This window comes from Acipenser ruthenus, chromosome 1, assembly GCF_902713425.1.
Source record: "Acipenser ruthenus chromosome 1, fAciRut3.2 maternal haplotype, whole genome shotgun sequence".
Classification (NCBI taxonomy): domain Eukaryota; kingdom Metazoa; phylum Chordata; class Actinopteri; order Acipenseriformes; family Acipenseridae; genus Acipenser; species Acipenser ruthenus.
This window is the reverse complement of record NC_081189.1, coordinates 11,373,825-11,387,652: the sequence shown is the minus strand read 5'-3', so window position 1 is coordinate 11,387,652 and position 13,828 is coordinate 11,373,825.

The following is a 13,828-nucleotide window of genomic DNA, read 5'->3' as shown; positions in this document are numbered from 1 at the left end:
TTAACTGGGAAATAATTAATCTAATATTGTATGACATTTAAAAAAAGAAAAAAAAAACATTTTTAGAAAAAAGATCTATGTGTTATAAATTAGCTGTCCTTACAAAGGTAACATGAAATTCTCCTGTCAGGACACTGCACTCTGATTGGTTATCATATTATTGTTAATAAAACAATGAATTATCCTCTCCCTACACTGAAAACCTAACCTTAAGGTCAGTATCCTATACTGCAGTCATTACACATCTAAAGTAGTTAATGTTTGGCAGTGAATAAGCATCTTTGTTACTTTAAAAAAAAAAGTGACCGAGGTGCTGACTTCCTCAGCTGTCCTGACAGGAACATTTCGTGGTACCTTTGTAAGCACTGCTGTAAATTCTGCTCTAGAGAGAAAAGAAACCTACTCATCCCTCTCTCTCTAAAACATCTGGCCAACAGACCTGTATTGTGTTATTCTCTGTTTGTCTATATGAAATTATAAACTTTGTGGGTAGCCGAGTCATATACAACTTGTAATATATATATATATATATATATATATATATATATATATATATATATATATATATATATTACACACTCATAATATTTCAATCTACAATCCCATAATTTAGCAGCACAGTAATTAGAGAAAGAAATGTCAATGTAATCTGAGTTCAGATCCTATCATCCATGTATGGGACTGATGAATGATATAAAGATATATGGCACTGCTGAATGATATAAAGATATTGGAGTTGCAGAACTCCTTTCTCAATCATCAGATATGTTTCATTACAGCGCTGAATCTGTGCCCTCGACTTGTTATTTAGGTGTGTGGTTCCATTAGGTAATATTGACATGAAGGCTCTTTCTAAAATTCTTGTCTGAATGCAAAACTGGCATAGTTAAAGTGCTATTTACATTTTTTAAATTATTTTTATTCATCCAGAAAGTTTTTGTTTGTTTGTTTGCTGCAAAGCAAAAAAAAATAAACAGTTATGGAAAAATGGTCGCTGCCTTTCTGTTGCTTATTATTCCTGCTGCATATTGTATGGACAGCTAGAAGAAGCATTCAAAGAACTGCAACACAACACACAAAAAAGCCTCTGACTTGTCTTAAAGGCGCAGGCACATATTTTTCCAAATTTCTCGTGACGTTTGACTTGGTGATTTGATGAATATTTATTGAACTGACTTGGGCAGTTTTTAATAAAGTCTATTTATAGAATCGGAGTTCGGACTATCCCCCTTCCTCGAGAAGATTTCGGACTATCCCCCTTCCTCGAGAAGATTTTGTACAAGGATTACATTATTAAAATGACATTTCGAATCAATAAAAGAAAAAGAAAACAGCAGCATTAATTAATTTAAAATGATATACTTTGCAACACGAATTAAGAACCCATTAATGAATGGAGTGTGCATACAATCATATGTTAATAATGACAATTTACATCAGCCAAACAGTGATCTTACATATATGTTTTATTGTGCGGGTTGTACAATGACTGTCGCAGGTCTGCGGGTTTTAATGTCAATTTGCAGTTTTGATACAAGAATTGCTGGTCCCTTAGGTGGTCTGTTCTTGAATGAGGACAATTGCACTTAATGGGTTAATACATTTAGAACGCATGCAAAATTCATGATCAGTATGTTTTTTGGGTTCTGACAAAGGAGGGGAGGAGGGGTGTCATTAAAAATATTTTTGAATAAGATTTATACTTCTCATGAAATGAGATGTGCTTATATGCAGGTACATTAACTTACATGTAGTAAATCTGTATTTACAAGTATGTGTGCCTAATATCCATTATGTGCACTGAGCACATAATTATGTGATAGAGGATTTTATGTGTATTAACTAATGTTTCAAATGTGTAACTGCAGTGTATTTTCAAGTGTATCCATAACATGATTTGAATAGGAAGACACTTTTATTTTCATACTAAACTATAGCACTTTCTATTGAATCCAATAATGTCCGGTATTTTGAAGACTTTGCTCTCAGCCCTGAACACTGAGCTAGATCTTGGCAGCACATCATCTTGCCGCTCAGTTGGTTATGTTAATGTTAAGATGCATGCTTTGTTTACAAATATGTTGCTATGTGTCTCTTTTATCATTTACTTTGTGTGTTCCCCATCCTGTTGCTATGACAACTTCTCTGCCTGGTGGTCATTAAAGAGGAGTTTAATTGATCTGCTAATGCATTTCTTAATAGTTACTGTTAAGCTGTCTTTTGTTTCCAGGTCATATTTAGGGTTCACACATTTACATAAAAGCATTACATTTGCTGAAACCAATCATTATTAGCAATTTTCGCTTTGTAGTTAGGGGATAACTGCAATAGTAACACATATTTATGTACAGTAAATATTGAGATGTTCCAGATTTAATTTTGTATAATGACTTTTTGACGAGAGTAAATGTTTAGCTTGCAACAAAAGAAAATTATAGTGTGCAGCTTGTGTAATCTTCTGTTGCCAAAACAGAAAGAATACATCTAAAGACCTGCGACTAAACAGGATTACATAACAGGATTAAAAAATGAGAACAAAAATATATTGTATCTGTTAATGCCTACGCATCCTTTATTTTTTATTTTTTCTAAAACATGCTGTGTTGCTGCATGTAACATTACAATTTTATAATTCCAGTGCTGTTTCAATAAATATTTTGATTGCGCTTGAGATCAGTGCATTTTTACATTTTTTATCTGTCAAGTTGCCCATTAAACTGCAAATCAGAATCCACATGAGAAAATACCTTTGTACAATTGTATATCCCTAAGCTCGGTAACAACAGTGTTTTTGCAAGTGTATTTTTCATTTTGTAAGTGTCTACACAATGCCTAACCTCTGTCTCTGAAGCAGCTGTCAGTTGATGTGAGTGACCCTGGTTAATGTTTCTCCAGTTGTTTTACCATAGCTTTCTCAGACCATGACCAGCACTGCTGAAGTCCCTCGCGGCACAAGTCAGGCCACCATGCTAAGCTGCAGAAAATGTAATTAGCACACTTAATCTTTCTCTGTCTCCCCATTTTCTCTTCTTCTCCAGCATCCTTGACCTTGTTTCTGCACAGAAGCGCTAATAGCATTAACATTATGCTGTGATTAAAAAGCTAGACAGCGCAACAATGCAGCTTGACAAGGCAAATGTACAATCCCTTTGGTTGTCAGTCTGGTAGGACTGAGTGTCCTTTGAACTATGGTAAATCAAGTGAATGCTGGGTGAGTGTATTTATCATCTCACCAATTGCCTCTCAAATGTCATTTTGCAATTTGGTATTTAAATTGCACATATATTGTTGAAATTTAAAAGTAGAATTGTGCTTTTTTTATCTGATACAAGATGATTCCACACACCCCTAATTCATTTTGGCTGCTATTTGGAAAAAAATTGCAAATCCTGAGGCCTCGAATAATAATATAATGTTGGCTTTAGCAGGGAGGAGAGAAAGAAAACAAAGGGATTTACTGCTTTCACCTCCAGAAACTGACATGTTCGTATGTTCAGCACCAGGTAACAACACGATGTCTTCAGCATGCAAATTGTCCCAGCTGGACCACACTCTTTGTGTGTATTAGTTAAATGGCGTCACTGATATTGCTGATTCATGATGCACAGGCTGGGACACACTGGAGGTAATAAAAAGAGAGACTATTCCAGTAGTAAAAGGATTTATTGCCGACTGGATTAAACCATTTAGATACTAGTATTGTTGACTTCCAACATCAGCTTACTATTATTGACTCGGTTCCAATAACCAGATGACAGATATGTGTTTGCTATGCCTCAAGTCTTCTACTGTATGTCCTTTGGTTATTTTCCCTTCTGCTCAAGACTACCCCAGGACTTATTTCCACAATATAAACTGTGTGGCTTTTTCATTAGTTAGTCTACCTAATTAGGTTATGGACTGACTGTTATCATAATTGCTTTTCTACACTTATTCAGAGCTATTTTAGCACGACCATATTCCAATAGGCTTCCATGCTATTAAAAACAGTATTGACAAAACTAAGGACAACAGACCTTTTATCTCACACTGCTGTCATTTGAGTTTACATTGAAAAGCCCTGTTTGCATTTGCTAGTTACAGAATGTAAACTACATCATTATGTTTACGTTCTGTACTATATGTAAAGGCAACACATGAAAACATTGGGTTTTGTATGGAATTAGAGTTAGAAATTCTCTGAATTGTTTTCTACGTGGGTAAACTTTAAAGCTGTCAGTGCATGTTTCAATTAATTGTTTCTGTGTGATCATGTAAATTCAGCACACAGATGTGTGAATTACAGGAGTGATATTTCACTATAAAACTAAACACTGCTTTAAAACAATATACTTATCATGTGATCCTATTCATTGACTAGATATCTTTTCACAGCATTTAGCATAATGATTACAAATGTAACACTGATTTAAAAAAGTAGGGATCTGGTTTTACACTTTGTGAAGTCATGTTAAAAGAATTAATGAATGGGACAAATGGATACAAATGTCCATGTTTTCCATTCCTTGCAACTCAGTTCAACAAGAAGATTTTCCCGGCTGTTGTGTGAAGAGGAAACTAAAACATGTACCTTTTTTTGTAGTTGTCAAAACTGACAATCAAAAGCAGTGGTATCAAGATTGATTGCGATCTCATCTGCTTTGTTACTGTCTTGACTGAAGCTGGGCAGGATGTAAACATTGATTATATGAGTCAACAAGAACTCTATACTGGGTCATTATCAATGGAGGCCATTGATGGGCATCCTCTGGACTTAAAACAATGGGCAGCCTGTGCCTGTCCTTAAAATCACAATCACATGAGTTCTGCCAGCCAGTGCAATGGTTGATGGGGTGGCTCTGGCTCAAGGTATTTCAAAGACTGCTGGTGCCCAAGCTGGAGGTGAGCTGGTAGCCATTACAGCGTCACTTGTTGATCTAGTGTTTAAGGTGGAACTAGCAAGTCATTTAAGAGGGACAAAAGGACAATGCATACATACATTTATAATTGAAATGTCAAACTGTATCGCTTCTGAAAGACATTCCAGCTGAGGACTTTACTGAGACACACAGTGGAGTCTGCAGCAAATTGAAACCTGAAGCCTTATTCATAAGACATGTTGCGATAATTCCACTGGTGGGTGGTGGTGGTATATTATTGTATAGAGGATGCAGATCACCTCCACAAACAAGTGCTTTGTGCAGTGGCTAGAACACCATTCTTGTGCCACAGGGTGCTGAGTTTGAATCTTCTGAGAATGTGAATTTACATCAAACTCACAGTGCTATTATAATGCTAATGTTCAGACATTCCTACAGGATTTCACTTCAGGGGCTGGTTTTACTTGGTACTTTCCAGGCTTTGTTCTGGCATACTTTAGCATACTTCATTATTGTACCCTGTATTTTTTGCAGTTTAGAATGTCAGATGATTTCTCCTCAACACAGCAGTAACTACCCACAACAGCTCAGGAGAAGTGAAGGTCAGCGGTGTCCTCTGATTCCACCACCAAACCAGCCTCTTTATACCCAGGAGCTCCACAGCAAATGACAAAGGCCAGCCCTTCAGGTGTGTGCTCAAGCTTACTGTGCACCTGGCAAGTCCAGTGTGTGTTGCTGTAGCGTGCCAACACCAATGCAGTACTCCCTGTGGGATCCTCAGCCAAGATCAACAACTTGGCACTGCTGGGAGGTGAACCTGCCATACCCTGACTGCAACACTCCCTCTGTACACCTCACAAGCATGTCTTTACCAGGCAAGCTGGGCAGTGCTCTATTGACTACACACTAGTTATTAGTGTAGCTGCTTGTGGGAGAGCAGTTATCTGCAGAAGCTTCCGATTGGCATTTGTATGATCCTTCGACAGACTTCCTACATCCATTCATGCAGTTTAGTGTCACGTGTGCTGAAGAACACTGACACCGGATACACCCCGGCAGGCGCACTGCTGCTGGAGTGCTGTCAATCACTAGTTACATGTCCTGATCTGCAATCTCCTCTGGGAAGCGGCTGGCAGATGGCAGTGCCAGTTAGTTGCCTTGAGCGATCCATGTGCACCCCAGTGCTGAACAAAGCCACACATCTGTACAGGAAGCAGACTCTGTTGCTCTTGAGTGTGTGCATGTTCAGGCTAGTGCAAGAACCCAAACAATGTCCATCCACACAGTGAATATGATTAGTAACGTAATGTCAGAGCCCTCTGCATTATTAAAATGCACAATATATTGTATCCGATATTTAGGGGGAAATGTACTTGTTACTCTTATTGGTGCATATATGTATTTATGAATTTAGTTTGAACCTAAAAATATAATAATAATAATAATAATAATAATAATAATAATAATAATAATAATAATAATTTTGTATATATATATATATATATATATATATATATATATATATATATATATATATTACTTAGTTCAAGACCAATTTCCTATTTTTTACCCAAATGCTTTATTTACAGAAGATACAGAAGTGACACAAGGCCTTGCCTACTTGTCTAGGTGCCTGAGGTAATATCTCAGTGTTCATCAAAGGGCAATCGAGGGCCCTGCGCCGTCCTGCATTACAGATCATTACAGTCGAGCCTGAGGTTGAGTTGACCAAATTTTTGCTTTAACAAAATGTCAGTGTTGCTACCAATTAGAGTTTCAAATCAAGAGAATCAATGATGAACTCATGTGGCAATGTGCCCCGCCCCTGTGTGCATTTGTGTGTTATATGTTGTATGTTGCGTGCGTGTGTTAATGTTGGTGTATAGAGATTGGTACACGGGATATAAACGGGTCTGTGTTTCACGTGTATTTAAAAATGTAGATTTATATTTAGGCACGAGGAGGGCACAAATCACTTCACGTGCTGGTTAAATGTAATATGTGAGCACGGGGTTGCACAGAATTAATTCACGTGCTGGGATTCAAGTGAATAATTAATTAGTAATTGAATCCCAGCACAACAGTATATATAGATGCACATTTCTGTCAGTCGGGGTTCGGTGTTCGGTGAGTGGAGAACGGGAGAGAGAAGGAGTAAAGTAAATATAAAAGAATGTAAATATTGTTATCTGCTCACCGTGTTTGTTTGTCTGTCTAGTCAGTTTTGTTCGTCTATTTATTTTGGCCTCAAGTGCCGTGTGCTGTGTTTTGTGGTTTCAAACCTTTTATTTTCTGTTCTGTTATTAAATGCTGAGCGAAAGCATTCACCAAACCCCAAATCTCTGTCTGTTTATTTCCTTCACCAAACCCCAAATCTCTGTCTGTTTTTCCTGCATCTGGTCTGACGCCACCCACTCCGGCCGTCTTTGTGACAACTCACTATATACAATGGCTGACCATCTCTGACACAAAACCAATAGCTTTTAGAATATCCATAAAAAACACTTCTATCTCATCCAAAGTAAGATATCATTAAGATGAAAACTTTTAAAGGAGATTCACAACATAATGTTTACGCACTAAAACACCATGAAAAATATAAACTAAAGTGCATTAGTGGGTAAATGTATTCTGGTTAAAAGTAAAAACAAATAAATGCACATGAAAGGTCATGCATGTTATTTGCTCTTTGTGTGTTTCGATGGTACAGATACATTGTAATGTGTGCAGGGAATAGTGACATCTCATACGGAAAGAAAATATATATTTTAATATTTTTTTATGAATGGGAAGCATGTTAAATATATAAATAATATATTTATAACCTGACCATATATTTACAACATATCAAACAAATATATGGCTCACAGATTAAATTATATTTAAAATATATTCCAAATGCACCAGATATTTTTTATGTGTTTTTTTTATACCTTAATAATTCATTTTATTTAACTGATGAAAAATATGTTTTACATATTGTTATTAAATATATTAAAATATATATAGATAGATAGATAGATAGATAGATAGATAGATAGATAGATAGATAGATAGAGTTATCAACAAATTGGTGTAAATATTGTTGTACTGAATAAATTACATTAAGAATGTATTTATATGTTTCCCTGAAATGTATAATGATGCTAACATGTGATGTTGACCTTAAACATTGATTAAACATTAACTCTGTATATGGGACAATTATAATCCCTGACATTGTTCCATTAACCTAAATAAATTAAACTCTTGAAATAATCCTGAGTAGATACCAGTATTGCCCTTATGCAAGTTTACCATGCTATTTTTGCCATGGTAATACCATGCATTTACCATAATTTACCCTGGTTTACCGTGTTCATTAATACATTTTACCACACCTCACTGTTCTTCACATTGCTTTGCTATGCTTTACCATGCTTTTACCATGCTTTATTACGCTGTGCTATGCTTTCACCATGGTGAGTTTGCTGCTAAATGCAAAAAAATCCAAACACAGAGTCCAGGTCTATTTAAGCTGTTTTGTTTTTGGAACCGTATACACAAAGAAATAAACGCAGGGTGCCTGGCTGACAGCAGGGCCTTGTTGCCTGATGCTGGCAGTGTTGTGACTGCCTGGCTTCTGTCCTCTTGTTTGGCACAGAGGGCAGGCTGGGTGCCAGGTTGGCTTGTGAATTGCAAGTCCCCTCCACTCTCTGTCTGGGATTCTGCCCTTCAGCTGTCTTCTCTTATTTTTGTTTTCCTTCAACTATTTAATTTATTGTGAAAATTGTAGGCTTAAGCCCTTTGAGTGTGTTGTTTTACTAAATGGCCCACACATCAGTAACACAACAAGCTGCTATTGAAATTGTAATTGGACTGCTGTGAGCAGTACCCGTACCCCTTGATGTTGTGTTGGAGACAAAGCCTTATTTGGAGGCGCTGAATAAAGAGAAATGTGCATTACTATTTGTGTGTTTACTGGTTTTCCAAGGATATCACTCCCTTACTAAAGAGTATCCTAAGAGATAATGATGAAGTGGGAACATAGTTGACATCCCAGTCTTTTCAGGTAGCAGCTCATCTACAGTAAGATTTAAGTGCCAATCCATACCGGTGAGGACCGATATGGACACAATGATTTTGTTGGAAAGTAAGATTTTTAACAATTGTGGCTCACAAATAAAGGTTTCTTAAAAAGGGTTTCAAGAAACTAGAGTGTCAGTTTACTCTTGAGTGTCCCAACCAAACCCAAGGCAATCATTCTGCAGAAACACATCTAATACAGCCCTACTCATCATTCTGCAGAAACACATCTAATACAGCACTACTCGTCATTCTGCAGAAACACATCTAATACAGCACTACTCATCATTCTGCAGAAACACATCTAAAACAGCCCTATTCGTCATTCTGCAGAAACACATCTAAAACAGCCTTACTCGTCATTCTGCAGAAACACATCTAATACAGCACTACTCGTCATTCTGCAGAAACACATCTAATACAGCGCTACTCGTCATTCTGCAGAAACACATCTAATACAGCACTACTCATCATTCTGCAGAAACACATCTAATACAGCACTACTCGTCATTCTACAGAAACACATCTAATACAGCACTACTCGTCATTCTGCAGAAACACATCTAAAACAGCCTTACTCGTCATTCTGCAGAAACACATCTAATACAGCGCTACTCGTCATTCTGCAGAAGCACATCTAATACAGCACTACTCTAACTGTGGCTAACACTGCCAAGACACTAAAACTTTCACAAATGTTCAGTACAGCCAAGTTTAGGGTCTCCCTCATCAAAGGGGACAATTCTGTGTTTGTCAACCTTCTTCTTCTTCTTCTTCTTCTTCTTCTTCTTCTTCTTCTTCTTCTTCGTCTTCTTCTTCTTCTTCTTCTTCTTCACATTTTGGACACCATTTGGTAAAAGGTGACATAACTATAAATATGAGCTTGTATGCTGCATTAAGGTGATCAGTTCGGTAAGTATTTAATATGCCATGAACCTTGTTGAGGGGTCATGCTGGAGTTGTCCACACAACAGCAGCACTGATCATTGCAGGTTAAGCATGCTCAGTGGCATTATCACTCAGGAAAGGGTTAATGCCCTCTACCATTAGTTAATACAGCATTTCAGTTGTTCCATGTTCTGATGAATGCTCAAATCAATTTTTGTTTGTTTTCCATCTCCAGTGTGGTTCGTTACTATTTTGATGCTGAATCCAGTGCTTGAAAGAAATTGGGTAACATGTACAGCACATTGATGGCTAGAGTTGGCATGGATACTTACCCGCTATGACATCTATTACTCTTTTGATCTCTAGATGCTCACTCAATGTACATTGAGGACACTTCATTACCGTTCTTGTTGAGACCAGACAGGGGGAAGTACAATTATGAGAAAAGAGTGTTCTCATCAAAGATGATTCCAGAGATGGTACTGTATTTGACAATAGAGTGACATTATCATCACCAATAACAATGATGTTCACAAACCAGCGAATCAGATGCACAGCTTAGTTATAGTCCCACCCCTTCTCGTGTCTCTTTGTGAAGGGGCATAAGGGGAAATAGTTTTAGCGGGTCTATCAAAAGTTTTAGAAAAAAAGCCTATTTACAAAGCAAACACATTCAATAAAAAGCACACTGCAACATATAATACAGCACCGAAAAAGCTGCTGTAAACACAGACAGTTTTCTGCAACGCTAAAAGACAAACAATGTCATTTGAATTTGAGGAATCCAGAAAATGTTTCTTTTTTATCAATAAAACACTAAAGGTAATTAGGTCCCAAATTGTCGAGCGTTGCTCCTTGTTGCATTCAGTGGCATCTTCTGAAATGCTTTCCTTGCTCTAAATGAACTAGACAATCAGCTTAGCATTCTTATTGGGAGCCTTTTGTAAAAGACTGGCATCCTAATCATACCTCAGGCTTCAAAGAATGATTGATGCACTTTACATGGGGATCTTGCCTAAATTGCACATAAATTGCAGTTATTAGTAAAGAAAATAAAACAAAACCGTGAGTACATTTATTTAATCGCTTTAAAATACATTGTTAAACTGTTTTAATCAATAGCCTTGTCTTAAGTAAAAGCTATACTTTGACTTTTCCATGAACCCTCCATTAACTATTATAGAAACAGCTAAATTCACAGTCAGCAATGGTAATGTTAAGAAGTGTTAAGCTGGGGGGACAGTAGTCTACATGTTACTAGAAAAATGTAGAAAAATATACTTTTTTGTAGAAAGTGATGCGCAAGCTACACATTGCAGGCAACTTTGTTGCAAGCAACTGTATCAAAGGACTGTTGATTTTGTAGAAGCAACATTACATCATAGAATAAATCAGCTAATGAAAGTGATGTAAAAAGTCATGTGACTATCTTCTTCGCTGGCTAAAAAAACCAAAATAAAATGGCGGAGAAAATTAATGCAAAGCCGGTGTGGGATATTGTGAAGAAGACTCTCCTTATCGATTTTTTTCAGGGTGATTTTTTTTTCTTTCTTTCTTTTTTTTTTTTTTTTTTACAGGTGGTATAGGCAAGTAAATAAATGTTAAAATCGGTCCATTCCTGGTAGTTAATGACCAATTTGTCAGTTAATGCCACGAGGTGTAGTGGAGCAGCATTCAAGTCAACAACATTATTAATACATATATTATAGTCCTTGAAAAAAACTATTTTAGAGGTTAGGGCTCTGGACTCTTGACCGGAGGGTTGTGGGTTCAATCCCAGATGGGGGAAACTGCTGTTGTACCTGGATTGCTCCAGTAAAAACCTAACTGTATAAATGGGTAATTGTATGAAAGAAAGAAATATGTATAATGTGATATCTGTATAATGTGATATCTTGTAACAATTGTAAGTTAAATAAATAATAATAATAATAATAAATAATAATAATAATAATGTATAAATAAATAAATAAATAATAATAATAATAATGTGTGTTGGCATTGTAGTCTAATATTAGAAATTCCAAAAAACAAAACAAAAAAAAAGCCAGTTTAGTGCCGATGCTGAAGCATAAGAGCATTCATGTTAAACTGCAGCAGTGTGTCAATGGTATGTTACGTTTAAATCCCAAGTTGTGTTTTCAGTAATAAAGGCTTTCATTTGATACAACTTAATAGTAATGGATAAAGTGAGTCCTACTTTTTGTTTAAAGCTGTTTGAACATTGCAGTTCAGAACCCAACTTGCAAATATTGTTACATAGTTACCGATATCTGATTTGTAGAAGAGTAAAACTGTCAACTGGCATAATAAATAATTCTGTTCAAAATAATATAATAAACTATAACAATAATCACATTTCAACTTCTCTCTAGTTTTATTGATACAAATAAAACAGAAAAACATTCAAGCAAAACATTCAATCCAAAAATATCTCAAATTCATTTCGAGGTATCTCAAAGTAACTTCCTGTCCATTTTGAGATATCTCAAATTCATTTCGAGATCTCTCAGATTGGTTTTCATTACTTCCTGCTTCCTGTCCATTTTAAAAACCAATTCGAGATATCTCAAAATGAACTGGAAGTTATTTTAAAATGATTTTCAGATATCTTAAAATGAATTTGAGATATCTTGCCACTTGCCTTTGCCGCTCCTCCTATTTTTGTGTTGTCTGCAAATTTAACAATTTTGATTACTATACCAGAATCTATGTCATTAATGTAGATTAGGAATAGCAGAGGACCTAAATGAAAAAAAAAATGAAATTGCATGTTATCACAAGACGTACGGCAAGCCAAATTATCACTTAGAGATATCTCAAAATGATTTCAAGATATCTTTAAATCAATGAATTTGAGATATCTTAAAATGAATTTGAGATATCTTGTTTAAAAGCACATTTAAAGATATCTTGAATTAATTACATATATCTTGAAATATTTGAAGATATCTTTAACACTAGAACCGCCACGGTAGTCATTTTGGCAGGTTTGGATTTAAAATGTAAACGAATCTGCGTTTGTGAATGCAATGCGGTTGTCCTTTTTTTTCTTTCTTTTTTTTATTTTTTTTTTAAAACGGACAACCGCATTGCATTGACAGTACGCAGATTCGTTTACATTTTAAATCTCATTAATCCTGTGGTGGTTCTAGTGTTAAATTATTTTGAGATATCTCAGATTGGTTTTCAAAATGGACAGGAAGTAGGAAGTAATGAAAACCAATTTGAGAGATATCAAAATGAATTTGATATATCTCTAAATGGATTTGCTGTATCTCAAAATTTATTTGCGATATCTCTATTTCATTTTTAGATATCTTAATTACATTTAGAGATACCTCAAAATGATTTGCGATATCTTCAAATTGAGTTAAATGAGATATCTCAAAATATTTTACAGATATCTGAAATTCATTTTGAGATATCTGAAAATGATTTAGAGATATCTTGAAGTATTTCAAGATATCTTGAAATGCAATTTAAGATATCTCTAAATGATAATTTGGCTTGCCATACAAGATGAGGCACCTGCCAACTTTCTCTGCAACAGTAGTAAGCGCCTTCAAGAGTTCAACATTGTTTACGCACTTTACGCAAGTCACAGCATAATCACGTACTCACTGCACTCGCTGCACTGTGCTACGCAAACCTGTCTTGCTGTGGAAAGCGATCTCCGTTCATCATTTGAAAATACTGTATCCCAATTAAAAGACGTGGCGTCCCAATTAAACAACATAATTGTATCCCATTTAAGCATGAATCCCGATTATCAGAATCCTGATTAGGGATTCTGTATTAGCTATAAAGCAATGCACTTAGTCAATAATGCTAATGTTAAGAAGTGTCATATTAGCTATAAAGAAATGTACTTGGTCAATAATGCTAATGTTAAGAAGTGTTATATTAGCTTTAAAGAAATACACTTATCCAATAATGCTCATGTTAAGAAGTGTTATATTAGCTATAAAGAGATGTGTATTCATATTATGTTAAAGTGGTCATCTTTAACAATT